Source organism: Zonotrichia albicollis, chromosome 10 (genome assembly GCF_047830755.1).
Source record: "Zonotrichia albicollis isolate bZonAlb1 chromosome 10, bZonAlb1.hap1, whole genome shotgun sequence".
NCBI classification, from domain to species: domain Eukaryota; kingdom Metazoa; phylum Chordata; class Aves; order Passeriformes; family Passerellidae; genus Zonotrichia; species Zonotrichia albicollis.
In genome coordinates, this window is record NC_133828.1 from 38933157 (window position 1) to 38946244 (window position 13088).

The window sequence follows — 13088 nt, forward strand, 5'->3', positions numbered from 1 at the left end:
TACAGAGCAGGCACCCCGTGGAATACACACACAACCTGAAAGCAGGGCTGGGAGGATCTCAGCAAAATCATGTCAAGACTGAGATAAGAGCTGCCTTGAGTTTTGCCAGTGTGAGTTAAAATACAGCACAAGACACTTGACTTTTGCCATTCAGATTGACTGAGACCAAATTCATCGTCATTGTGGTCAGCTGTGGTTTGGAAAGGCAGTGAGGGGTAACAGCACTTCAGAAGCAAATGAAAATGGAAGATACCAGGCATGTGTGATGAATATCCTGAAAAATTCCTACTTGTTACCGTAGGACACGAAATAACATGACACGGACACGCAGCTCTCTTAAGGTAAAAAAGAGAATATTTAATTTCTGACTCCAACATTGATCAATTCCCAGAAGTGGCAGTGGATTGGAGGGTGACAGTGCCACCTCTCCAATGACACCGGATAAACAAACAGTCCATCAAATTTCTCCTCCTCCGTAAAAGAATGCAAAGCAGTGAGTTATTTACAGAAAGTTCGTTACAAGAATGTAAACATCAGAAGGCTTAGAAAAACCTAAAAATTCAGGGTGACACCTAGTAGATTCCTGTGTTGTTGTGTTTCCCTCTGCTTTTGGAACGATCTCCCAGCTCTGCATGGTTACTGGTTCATGTGCTGCAGCAGTGTAGAGTGATGGAATCATTGAGGCTGGGAAAGCCCTCTGTGATTGAGTCCAAGCATCCCCCAGCCCTGCCCCTGGGCTCCTGTCAGCCTGGGGCTGTGACATTTCCTGGGGAGCCTGTTCAGTGCCCAGCCACCCTCTGGGACAGGAACCTTTTCCTTTCAGCCCCCCCAACCCTTCCCTGGCAGAGCTGCAGCTGCTCCCTGGCTGCAGAGATGGGAGCTGTCCCCACGGGGAAGCTGCAGCCCCCAGTGGGGTCTGAGCCCAGTTTCCTCCAGGAGAACCAGCCAGTTTAGCCCAGCTGTTCCTCATTCAGCTTCCTCTCTGGGCCTTTGGCATCTCTGTGTCCCTCCCTTGGATGCTGTCCAGCAGATCAGATCCTTCTGATGCTGTGGTGCCCAAAACTGCAGGGAGGGACAGTGCCCTCCCTGGCCTGCCTGCAGCCTGACCGTGAATCTGCTTCTCTGCCTCTGTAGTAAAAGGATTTCCAGGCCTGGTTTATCAGTTGATGTTTATCTCCCTTGAGAGTCTCCTTCCTTTTGATAAGGTCATACACTGTGGTAATTGGAAAGGAAAAATAGTTCTGTGCTGGTTCAGGTCTCCTGTTCTATTTGTGAGGTACCTGTAGTTGGCCTCACTGACCTTCCAGACCACAAGGTACTTTTGACTTATTTTTTGTGTCAAGTTGTAAGACCTGTAGCAAGCAGGCTGGGAGATCTTAGCTCTGAGAGAAAGCTTTTGACCTTTGCAAGGTTGTGGTGATTTTTATTCCACAGAGCAGATAGGACTGCAGTTCTGTAGGGTCCCCAAGGGCTGCTTGGTTTGAAGCTGGTGATAGCCAACTGCTTGGACCGTGCCAGGGAAAGTTCCTTTGTGTTCAGATCCCTTGCATGCCTGTGGGGAGAATATATATATTACATTTTAAATAAAAGATGTGTTGGTGCTACCTGTGCAGTTTTAATTCCACATTTTTTTATTGCTGTTTGAATAAAGAAGGGATTTTGGTTTTCACTGTTTTTCATGGAGCAACTCTATCATCTGTTGTTTTCTGTGTGACCATTTCAAATCATTTCAGGAAGGAATTGGTCTGGGCCACAATTCCTTTGTTCTGTAGCAGGTACTAATTCCTGCATTTTCCACAGCGGGAAATGCTTTAGCAGCATTAGGATGGGGGTATGTGTATTTAAATCCCATCTGGTGCTGAGCTGAGAGGCCTGAGGAAGGTCATCCTAGGTAAGCCCACACATGTAGGATAAATGGTGCTGCTGACATGTTTGTTCCCTGTTGCTGCTCCTGTATCCTGGAAAGATGAGGGTCATTTTTATCTGGAAAGTGAAAGCACGTAAATGGCTGAGCTCCAAGGACAATTACAGCTGCAGAGGCATCTTGTTTTGCCAGCAGAATGAAATATTAGGAAGTCACATTTCTTTTGTGAGTTGGCCTCAGTTTGTTGGTTTTTCAGGAGTCTCTGCTCCAAGTGTGCAGTGCTGTGGGGCTGGGAGGGGGAGAGGGCTCCAAGGGCAGCCGTGTCGCACTGCGGAGTTACTGCAGGTACGGAGAGAAGCTTTGACGGGCTGCCTTCTAGAATTTATGGGGGTTTAGCTCTCCAGTGGAGGATGGCTGGCTGGAAACAGGGATCTGCCACAGTGCTGGCAGAAAATTGAGAGCAGCGTGTGAAGGCTGGATCCTTCAAATGCTGTTGGTATCCCAGAAGAGTTAGTGGGTATCAGCTGAAGCTAATGAGGGGCTGCCAGGATGTCTGGGGCCCCTGCAAAGCAGAGGTTTGGAAGTAATTGGCTTCTTCTTGCCTAGAAAACAGTGAAAAGCATCAGATACAGCCTTTTCTAATGGGGTCAATGTACACTTTCCAAACCAGGAGGCCAAATTCTCCTGGAGCGCACGTGGATGTTTGTGTCACACGCTTTGGACAGCTGTACCTCACAGAACTAAGGCTGTGCCTAAATGTTACATGAGCTGCTGTTGTGTCAGTGCAAGACAAGTGGCTTTTTGGAGTCAGGGTCTATTATTGAGAGTTACCTATGGTTTGGCAGTGAGTGCTGAAGTGCAGTGTTTTCCTTCCCCTCTCTGAGTGCGCGTGCTGGCTCTGCCCGTAGTGCCCCTGATGTTAATGCAGCCTTGTTGGGGGGTTGTAAATAATTTGGAAGCAGCAGGAGTGACCTAGTTCTTAGAAGCATTTGCCTTCTGGCTCTTTCCTGGGTTCTGTGGATTCCCAGATCCCTTCCATGGAAAGGCAATCTTCTTGCGGGTTTAATGCCTTACAAATGTGAAGAGAAGCGTAATTTGGGATATTGTGCAACTAGACTGCAGAAGCAATAGGTGGCATAACAACTGTGTGAATACTTTCTGGAGTACAGGGAATAATTATGAGCAATATCTTCTTTTATTAAGTTTTTTTAAATTGATGTTTTAGGTTACTCCCAGTTCTCTTTAGGAATAGTGAGTTTCTGGTTTTGCTTATTTGATTTCAATTTTGCCAACACCAGATGTCATGAGGCAGATTTATGACTTACCTATGCTGGGTTGTCATAAAACACAGTTTTGGGTAATGTGTGATTCCCTTTTGTGTCTACCTCTTCTCCTCTCCCCCTCCAGTAGTTCTTCCTTGCTTATCACTTCTTCCTGAGCTCATGTCAGTATTTCTGGGGACATTTTGCTCTGTGTCATGTTTTAATTTGAATTTAGATGCATTCTTCCTGGTGGGTTTAAGGGCATAACAAAATCCTGGTGGGGTCACCCTTCTCTTCCACGACATTTTTGTCTGACAATGTGGATATTTGTTGAGTTGGAGAAGCTTGTATTTTAAGAAGAACAACATTTTTTGCTAAGAATGTAATTTAGCAGGTTAAACCAATGTAAGGAATGGAATGAGGACAGAGTGAAGTGTGTTGACAAATGTAAAGCAGAGGGGTTGAGGCAGAAATTCATGGCATACTAAAGGTTTAATTATACAGTAAGGAAATGGAAAATGTTCAGTAGCCCTCAGGGGGGAGCGAGGTACATGACTGAAATGGTGAAGTTACCCTAAACAAGTCTCAAAGGGATAATTGTTTTTACTTTAAGATTGCTGCAGAATGTTGGATTAAACCTCAAACCATCACCTGGAAGCAGAAGACAAGAGAGGAGACCTGGCTTTGTTATCAAACCAGCTAAATCAGCAGCAGGTCTGTGCCTTGGCTGTGGTTAGAATGGTTTTCCCAACTGCTGGGCATTAGAAAACATCTACTTGTAAACAAAGGCAGTGGGAATGATGCCTTTGTTCCAATGTCTTGGAAGAGCTGGGGATGTGTTAAGGAGAGGGAAGCTCCTTGTTCTGGGTGGGCTGCAGCCATCCCTGCCCTCTCTTTGGTTTCCTGGGGCCGCTGTGTTCTGTTCTGCACAGCCCTAGGACATTGCCACTGCCCCAGGGCGGGACAGGAGCCGCTCTGATGGAGCAGTCACATCCTTGTCCCAGGAGGATGGATGGAATCCAATCCTTCCAGAAGCTCCCTGCATTACAGTGATGATTTTGGTTTCTGAAATCGTGCGTTCCTGTACTTTCCATGGGTTTGAAGTGGGTCTGTTCACTCAGACTGCTTCCAGAAATTGAATCCAAATCTCACCTTGTCCCCCTGGGTGGGAGAACAAGAGCATGAGTTTTCTCTCCTTTCAGGAGTGGAGTTTGAGGCTGGTTTTGTAGGCTGCCCTCTGGGCTGAAACGCTCTGTGTAGATGTTCAGTCCTGGTTTTAAAGATGTTCTTTATTAGGCTGAAAGCTGGAGTGACTTCAGCTTCTGGGGGCAGGAGGCTGATCTTATCAGGCCTGTTGTGCTCCCATCCCATGCCATCCCATGCCATCCCATGCCATCCCATGCCATCCCATGCCATCCCATGCCATCCCATGCCATCCCATGCCATCCCATGCCATCCCATCCCATCCCATCCCATCCCGGCTGGCTGAGCCCTGGCTTCCCTGGCAGCTCCTCCTTGTTTGTGACTCAGTGGCTGAGGCACAGTTTGTGTTACTCTGCTTTGCAATTCCTCCAGTGGCTTCCTCCTCTCCTTCCTCACCGGGCTGGCATTTTCTCCAGTCAGCAGGGTGAAAATCCATTTCTGCACTTTTTGGTGGCTCAGACCTGCCCTTGGAATTGATCTGGTTTGTGTTTTGTCATGTGATTTTAACACTTTGATCTTTGCTGGGCAGAACATCTCAGATCCTGGAATGTGACCAGTATTGTATTTGTGGGGACTCTCGTGGCAGGAAGGAATGATGGATCTGACTCCATGTTCTCAGAAGGCTCATTTATTACTTTATAATACTATATTATATTAAAGAATGCTATAGTTTACTAAAGAATACAGAAAGGGCAATTACTGAATGCTAAAAGATAATAATGCAAACTCCTGACTCTCCAGAGTCTGACACAGCTTGGCCCTGATGGCCAAAGAGCCAAAACAACTCCCAGCAGAACCCAGTGGAACAATCACCTGTGGGTGAACAATCTCCAAACACATTCCACATGAGCACAGCACAGGAGAAGCAAATGAGAGAAGAATTGTTTTCCTTTTCTCTGAGGGTTCTCAGCTCCCCAGGAGAAAAATCCCTGGGTGAAGAGATTTTATCAGAGAATGTGAATGCCACGTAACCGGTGGTTCTCTTACAGCTGTAGGAATATCTGGGGCTCTTTTCCATTGTTCAGCACCTGATCCTGCCCTCTGTGTGTGGCCATGGGCACTGTCAATCTTTATTTTGGCTGTCAGACCCTCAGATTTGCCTTCTAGCAAGTGCATGGCTTCTGCAAGCTGTTTATTTCTGTTCGGTGTTTATCAAGAGACATCAAATTCAATTGGCTTGTCTGTAGACAATGGAAATGTCACTTTTGTCCCTTGTGACTGGAAAAGGAGCTTTTTATAGGCTACTGGAGTGAATTAAAAAACCCTACACAATGTTATTTTTTTATTTTTGGTTTGGGTTTTTTCTTTTCCATTTGAACATTTTGATGATTGAAAAAAGTATTTTTCCTGCAGTTTGTTTTCATCCTCTGAAATTGTTTTGAAAAAGTTGGGAAAGCAGCCATGTAGGCCTGATTGTTGTTTTAGGTGACCATTTCTCTTCTGTCAGGTTATTGTGAACAAAATGGGAAGCCATTCCAATAAACTTCTCTAAGATAGTTGAATTAATTTAATTTTAAGGAAGGGAACCTTTAAATGTTCCCTGCATTCACTGTAGCAGAGGAGGTGTCTGAAGAGCCGGGGGGAAGGACAGAAAAAAAAATAGTGAATTTAGCAGAAAATTCTTAAAATACCTGAAAATGAAATGAATGCTCCTGGACTGGGAAGCAGATGAGGACGTGAGGAATTGGTTTCTGTTTGAGTGATGGGCAAGGAGCTGAGAAAGTAATTTAAAGTAGCTGATACATCCACCTGAAGTGTGGGATAATCACAAAACAGCCTTGTAAAGCAGCTTTGGGTGGGAAGGTCACACACTCTTTGGTATTCCAGCAGGCACATCCGTGCCTTCTTCCCTGGGCCTCGTGTTGGCTGGAGCAGTGAGGAAGCTGAAGGAGAATCTCAATTACCTGCAGTGTTCTCCTACTGCTGAAACCTGCCTTGAAGGGCTGATGGTAAAAAAAATAAAATGTAAATGGCTTTTCTTGCCTGGTTTTAAAAAATCATGTAAGCCTGGAACTGAGTAACTGAGTGCATGCATTTGAACACGGCCCTCAGGATGCTGGATAAAATCATGCAATATTGCAAAAGCAATGAGGGTCAGGTGGCTGGGACAGCCTGAGGAGAGATGGCTGAAGTGAATATTAGAGGCAAACACAGGTGTGGGAGTTGCCTGGGTGAGGCAGTTGGTGAGCCGGCTGGGAAATGGACTTTCATAGCTTTTTGGTTAAATGGCCAAAGTATGGTTTGGTTATTGGTAATATTTGGTTAATGGCCACTAAATGGCCGTATTTTGTCCCAGAGATTGCCTGGGAAAGCAGGCAGTGGTTGTACCTCTCATATCAATTGCTCCCAATCCTTGCTGCTGTCAAGCTCCTGATGCCTATGTTGAAAAACATCAAATAGAGGCATTTTTACCTTCCAGTTTGAAGGACATTGATGCTTAGGTTGAAGAGATCCTTACTAAAGGCTCTTTCAGTCTGGATCAAATAGTGGAAGTATTTCCTGCAGTGGATCTGCTGGTACATGAGCACATCCCATGGTAGTTTGATGTTGCTGTGCTTGTAGAACCTGCAATATTTATAGCTATGCAGATCTGCTCTGGTGCTGGGTTAATGGTTGGACTCAGTCTTGGAGGTCTTTTCCAAGCTTAATGATTCAATAATTATCTCATGTAAGGCTTGGAAAGGGCTGTGGATTTACAGGTGACACCTAAAATATGTTGGTGTGCTTTTCCAAATGAAATATTTGTCAGTTTTATTTTGTTATGGCTGGAGCATTTCAGAAAGGTCAAGGCATAAGATTTACACTCCATGATGTGGCTTGGTTGATATATTTTCCTGTCTTAATCAATAATTGTATTATTAGCAACCTTAAGCTACTCAGGAGGCTGTTGAAAAATACTTGTCAGGTGAGTAAAATCATCATTCCTCAGTATGATAATAGAGCTTCTCTATATCTTATTTATTAGGTGCTTGTTGAAATGTTTGAGCCAACACATGTCCTGCTCTGGTGGATTTATACAGCTTGGAGCTGCCATGTTCTGCCCAAAAACAGTCCAGAAAAAACCCAAAATGCAGCTGAAGCTTTTGGGTAGATTTCTCCTGATGACCATAATGCCATTTGTAGTGTTAATAATTTGTGTTCAAAGCCTGTGCAAGGTTGTGCTTGTCCCCGAAATGCAGTGTGTGAGCAGAAAAGTCTTATGAAGATTTGGTCAAATAAAGCTCTCGTGAGAGTAGTGTAAGGACACAGGGTTGGTTTTTTAGCCAATAAAAATGGTATTTTCAGTCTTCTTAACACCTTTCTTTTCTGTTTTAAATTATTCTGCAAGTAATTTCTGTTTTTAAGGAACTTTGCAATGGGATCCTGGCTAGTGGAAGGGCAGGAGGTGAGCACAGATTGTGTAATTAGCCATAAACTTCCTTTTGTGCTGTTTGTGTTTTGCCCTCTTCACTCCCAGTGGCTTGGGGAGGGCCTTTTCTGTCCTGCTGGGTTGCAGAATAGCTTAAAGGTATCTTAGGACATGGTGGGGCCACAGGGGGATTTAGGATTGGTTTAGAGGGCATCCCATCATTAGCAGGATCTGGATTTAATATGGAAACCCCTAAATGAATATCTAATCCTCTTCTTTCTGGGGATAGATGTTTTATCCTCATTTTGAAACACGGCCTTGCACTGTTGCAAGTAACTGAAAATCTCTGAGCATCTGCAGCTGGCTGCTTGCCAGGCCAGACCCAGGATGCACATGGATATACAGGGATATACATTGCATTTTGGCAACTGGGGAGTGCTGGGCTCCAGCCAGGGGGGCTGGGTGCTGTTTGGGATAATGCAGTGTGTGCTGTGATAATGGCTTCTTCCTCTGGGCTCACCTAAGTGGGGTTTTTGGTTTGGAAAGACAGGTGTCTGCTAAGGAAGGCAGGAGCCTCCCCTGAAATGGAAAATGTGAATCCCCTCCCTCTGAATTGGTATAAATTTGAAATTAAGGGACTCTCAGGCAAAAATATGGGAGCAGGAATAACAGTTCTTTAATAGGAAGGGGGAAAAAAGATAAAATAAACAAAGCAGTAATACAAAACAACAGTGACAGAGTGAGAATATGGCCTGACTCCCTTTGGGTCAGGGTGCTGGCAGCAGTCCCATTGGAATTGTGGCTCAGCCCTCCTGCAGTGTCAGGGCTGGTTCTGCTGGAGCAGGGATCCTGTAGAAGGATGGATTCTTGCTCTGAAGGTCCAGGGGAAGAGGCAGCTGCTGTTCCTCTGGGGAATCCAGTGCAGAAGCTGTGCTGGTGTTCCAGAATCTCCAGATTATATCCAGGCAGGAATGCTTGGCTCCTCCCTCTGGGCTCCCATCTCCCAATGGGATGCTGCAGTTCTTATCAGCCCTGCAGTGACATTCAATAGCTGTTATCAGCAGGTGTCTCCCCAGAGGGAGGAGTGGGTGTGGAAGAGATAAGGAAACTGCCCACTGAACAGAAGAAAGCTGCCATACAGATGGGAATAGAATACAATTTGCTTGGCAGTCCAGGACAGTGGGGTTATTGCTCATGCTGAGGGATACAAGATCTGCCGGCTAGTAGGGGTTAAATTCAGCAGGAACTGAAATTCTCCTGGCTACAAGGAGTGTGGGTGGCAGCCCATGCTAAGCCTGTCCTTAGCCTGGCCTCAGCCCTGGGTTCCCTGTTCCTAATGATTCCCGTGGCTTTAAGAAGTGAAAGGCACAATTTTGTTGTTGCCAGAGGGCAGGGTTGGGTGGGATATGGGAATTAGGAATTGTTCCTGTGAGGGTGGGCAGGCCCTGGCACAGGTGCCCAGAGCAGCTGTGGCTGCCCCTGGATCCCTGGCAGTGCCCCAGGCCAGGCTGGATGGGGCTTGGAGCAGCCTGGGACGGTGGAATGGGATGGTCTTTGATGTCCCTCCCCACCCAAACCAGACTGGGATAGGATTCCTTTTGTGGAGGAAGGCTGGAGGACAGAGAGGGAGCTGATCCTTCCTCTGGACTCCTGCTGTTCGTTGTGGGCTGCTTTGTAAAAGCAAGGTATGGATTTACTGGAGCAAATCTGGTGAGGGACTGAAAGGTGATGGAGTGAGGAGAGGCAGAGAGCTGGGACTGCTCATCCTGGAGCAGAGAACCCTCAGCCAGCTTATCCACCGGTGTTAAACTGTGAAATGTTCTGCTGGTGAGAATCCAGAGCAGTGCTCTGTTTAGCATTTAAAACAACCCCATGGCTCAGATTTTAGAGAATCAGCAGTTCCTTCTGAAGCTTGTAACAGAAATCATGATGTTGACAGGAGCTGTGTGTGCTTGGTGTGATGCTCACCTAACTGCTTCAGAGCTCTGAGAGCTCCATGTGCTTTCCAGGCTCCGTGCTGGTGCCTGTGCTCTGTACATGGTTAACTTGGAGGCTGAGTCACAGCTTTTCCCAGTTGGATTCGTGTGGTGGGAAACTCTGTGGGCTGGAGCAGCTTGGAGAGACAGACTTCCTGGGTATCTCCTCTTGAGAAAAATTTCCTTCTCACTGAACATCTGCTCCCTGTCTCAAGATTAACCTTTAGCATTAGATTTGCTGAACAGTTAAGTAATGAATACATGTGAAACTGTGTGAGTTTTTTTATTATTCTTTCCATTGTGGATATAAATACTTGAAACAGTAAAAAAGCAGTGCTCTAATTTGCTGTTAAGTAGGAATATACATTTTCAACAACATTTGGAGCCCTAACTGTATGTCTTGGAAAAGACAAGAGCTCTTGAAGTGGGTAATGAACCCTTCATGAGGTGTTTTTCAGCACCTGCAGGAAACCCCTCATGAATTAAGTTTTTCATCGACATGAATCAGCATTTCCAGCGTGTGAAAATGCCAATTGTGAGCAGCACCTTTTGCTCTGTCAGTGGCTCACTGAGGCCTGGGTGAAGAGCAAACTTTGTGTCAAACAGAAAGTTCAGTGTTTAGGAGTGACTCTGAGTTTCTCCCAGAAGTTGTTTGAATCTTGCTCTGATTGGACTAAGTGCTGGAAAATCCTCACCTCATCTGGGTTTTGTAAATGAAAATGTCTTGTGGCATCCTCACAGAACAATGGTGTACAGGGGGAATGACCTGAAAGTGCTGGTGGTTGTATAAAGATGATTTTTATTGTATGGTTATGATTGAACTGTAATTCACAGTTTGTGTTTTACTTGGAAAGCACTTGAAATTTCAGCTATTTAAAGAAAGCTGTCATGGAACTTATGCAGAGAGAAAAACTTGGCAGTCCCTGCAGTGGGAGTTTTGGTGATCCATGCATTAAGGTAACTCATTTTGCTAATGGATAAATTATGTCTTGGAATTTCATCTTGTGTGATAGGACTGAACCTGCTTTTTATGGAAGGATGAATCTTTTAATGCTCCTATTACCTGGTGTTTAAACAAGCCAGTACATCTTGTGGGAGTGTTCAGATGTTTTTGCAGAAAATGGTGCAGCTGAGTAATTAGGCTTTTTTATAGGCAAATAAAAAGGAGGGATTAGAAGAGGGAGGCTGCTTTGAGGCATGAAGGGATGGGTACCTGTGCTCCATGTTAAATCCAACCTTTGCTGCCCCTGCTCCAGAGCTGCTGGGGGAAAAAAAACAAACAAACAAAAAAACCACTTCTGGGGTTTTCTGGGTGGAAAAGGAGAGAGAGCAGTGCCTTGAGTGACTGGAAACAGGAAAGATTTTGGGTGTTTGCTCCACCAAAGCACTCAGGGCTTTGTGCATAGGCGAGGACATGAGTTCTCCCTCTCTCCCTGGGAGGTGCTGGGAGCTGAGCCCAGAGCCTTTCCCAGGGGAGCACATCCTGGGGTGGCCTCTGTGCTCTTGGGGTAAAGCCCCTTTCCCTCTGCTGCCCTGCACTTGTTTGGTTTTGCTTTACAAATATTTAAAGAAGACGGTTCAGTGTCTTTAAAGAATGTTGTTTTGGTTATGGTTCTTCTCTTCTGTAAGCGATATTCCAGTCTAAAATATGATTGAGGGTTATTAATATGTGATTACTTGTGTCAGGAGGCACTGTTGCCATATTTTATGGATTGAATGAGTTTTTTTTCATGTAACATGAATATGTTGTGGTTAGGGTTTTTTTGTTTTCTTAAGCTTGAACCTTCATCATTTGTGTGTGCTTGTTATGAGGGGGAAAATCCCCCCAATGGCTTTATTCTCTCACTTTGTTATACAACACAGAATGTTATGAAAGGGATGGATATGAGTTTGCTTTCCTTAGAGAAATACTCAGTTTTTAAAGTGTTTTCATTTGATACGAAACTTAATATAGCAAAATCATGTTTGAGCAGTTTTAAAGCCTTTACCTGTGCAGGAAAATTGAGGCTGGGGAGACCACAGGAGGTCACCTGCTCTCACCTCCTGCACAAGGCAAGGTCAGGGCACAACCTGTGTAAAACCTGTCTGGTGTGTGACCTGGAAAAAAAACCAAAAACAAACCAAAACCCCTGCATTCCTCATGTTTGACAAAACTTTCTGGAAGTATTTCCCATTCTCTGGCTCTCCTCTGCTCTGCCCCCAGCTGCAGGTGATAGGAGCATGTGAAACACCCAGCTCTGGGGTTTTGCAAGCGTCTTTCAGGTAGGTGTCGGTGCTGTTGCTTTCCCTGCTGTCTGTAAGCAAAGATAGGCATGGAAACCGAGGCTGGAGAGGAGTGAAACCCACATCAGGTTGTTGCAATGTGTTTGCAAGGTTAGGCCATAGTGTGCACCAGCCAGCCTGATTCTAAGTGTGTTAGCAAAGCCTCAGGACTCATCCAGACTTCTGAAACACAAATTGTGCTAAGTTAAGGAAAAGAGGCTGAGAAACTGAATACCAAGACAGCAAGAAGTAAATAAGAGTACTGTGAAACAGCTGGAGTGTAACTAATCACACGCTCTGGGAAATGCAGGCAGAAAAGGGGTGAACAAGACAAAGGCACCAACCAGAAGTGAGTACTTAGCAGTTGGTAGAACCTATAAATAAATATGTGTGTAAGGTGAACAATAAATGATATTGATGAGTTGTCCAGGAGTCCTGGATTCCCACATCAGCTCCAGGCCCAGGAGGGAGCTGAGCTGTGTAAGCTTGGCACTAAAGGATTGCCAAGGTGCCTGAGTGTGTTTCCTGACTGCTTTGTGATCCTGATCTCTGGGACAGCAGCTGGAGGCAAACACACAGAGATGGCTGCTGGTTGTCCAGCCTGGTCTGCCCCAGGTTCCCAGGAGCTCTGGGAAAAGCCAAGTCTGCCTGGAGAAGGGTGACAGGGACAGGGTGACAGCAGAGCCTCAGCTCCACCTGTGCTCCAACCCAGCACATCTAACCCAAAGCTGGGCCTTCAAAATCTGCTGAGGTTGTTTGCAGCTGGGACCTGCCAAATTGGGGAAAATTCAGTGCAGAAGCTGCAGCCAGTTTGCCCAAAATTCCCTCATGCTGGCTGGCTGAAGGGCCGGGGATTTGTCACTGTGTGGTTTCTGAGGGCAGGCTTTGCACTGCCCTGTGCTTTAGGGAATCCTGGTGATTCCCTCGCTGCTTTTGTGTCCTTTGGGGCCCTTCAGAGCTTTGGGTGCTCTCCTGTGGTATTTTCAGGGTCCACCGTGGCAGGAAGGAAATGATGAATCTGACTCCATGTTCTCAGAAGGTTAATTTATTATTTTATGATCTCTATTATACTAAAGAATACTAAACTAAAACTATACTAAAGAATAGAGAAAGTATCTTGTTAACCCTTCTGTCTGTATCCTAATGAAAAACTCGTGGCTTTCCAGAGTCTG

General features: G+C 45.6%; 1 protein-coding gene across 6 annotated transcripts in view; it reads left to right on the forward strand.

The window, feature by feature from the left end:
• Positions 1–13088, forward strand: part of AGAP1 (ArfGAP with GTPase domain, ankyrin repeat and PH domain 1) — a 332749-nt gene that overhangs the window by 40091 nt on the left and 279570 nt on the right. The window contains exon 1 of one of the 6 annotated variants that reach the window (XM_074548907.1): positions 3724–3840. The exons of the other annotated variants lie outside the window; for them this stretch is intronic. The gene's annotated coding sequence lies outside the window, so the exon portion shown is untranslated. Of the gene's footprint in view, positions 1–3723; positions 3841–13088 lie in introns of those variants that run through there. 6 annotated transcript variants of the gene reach the window in all.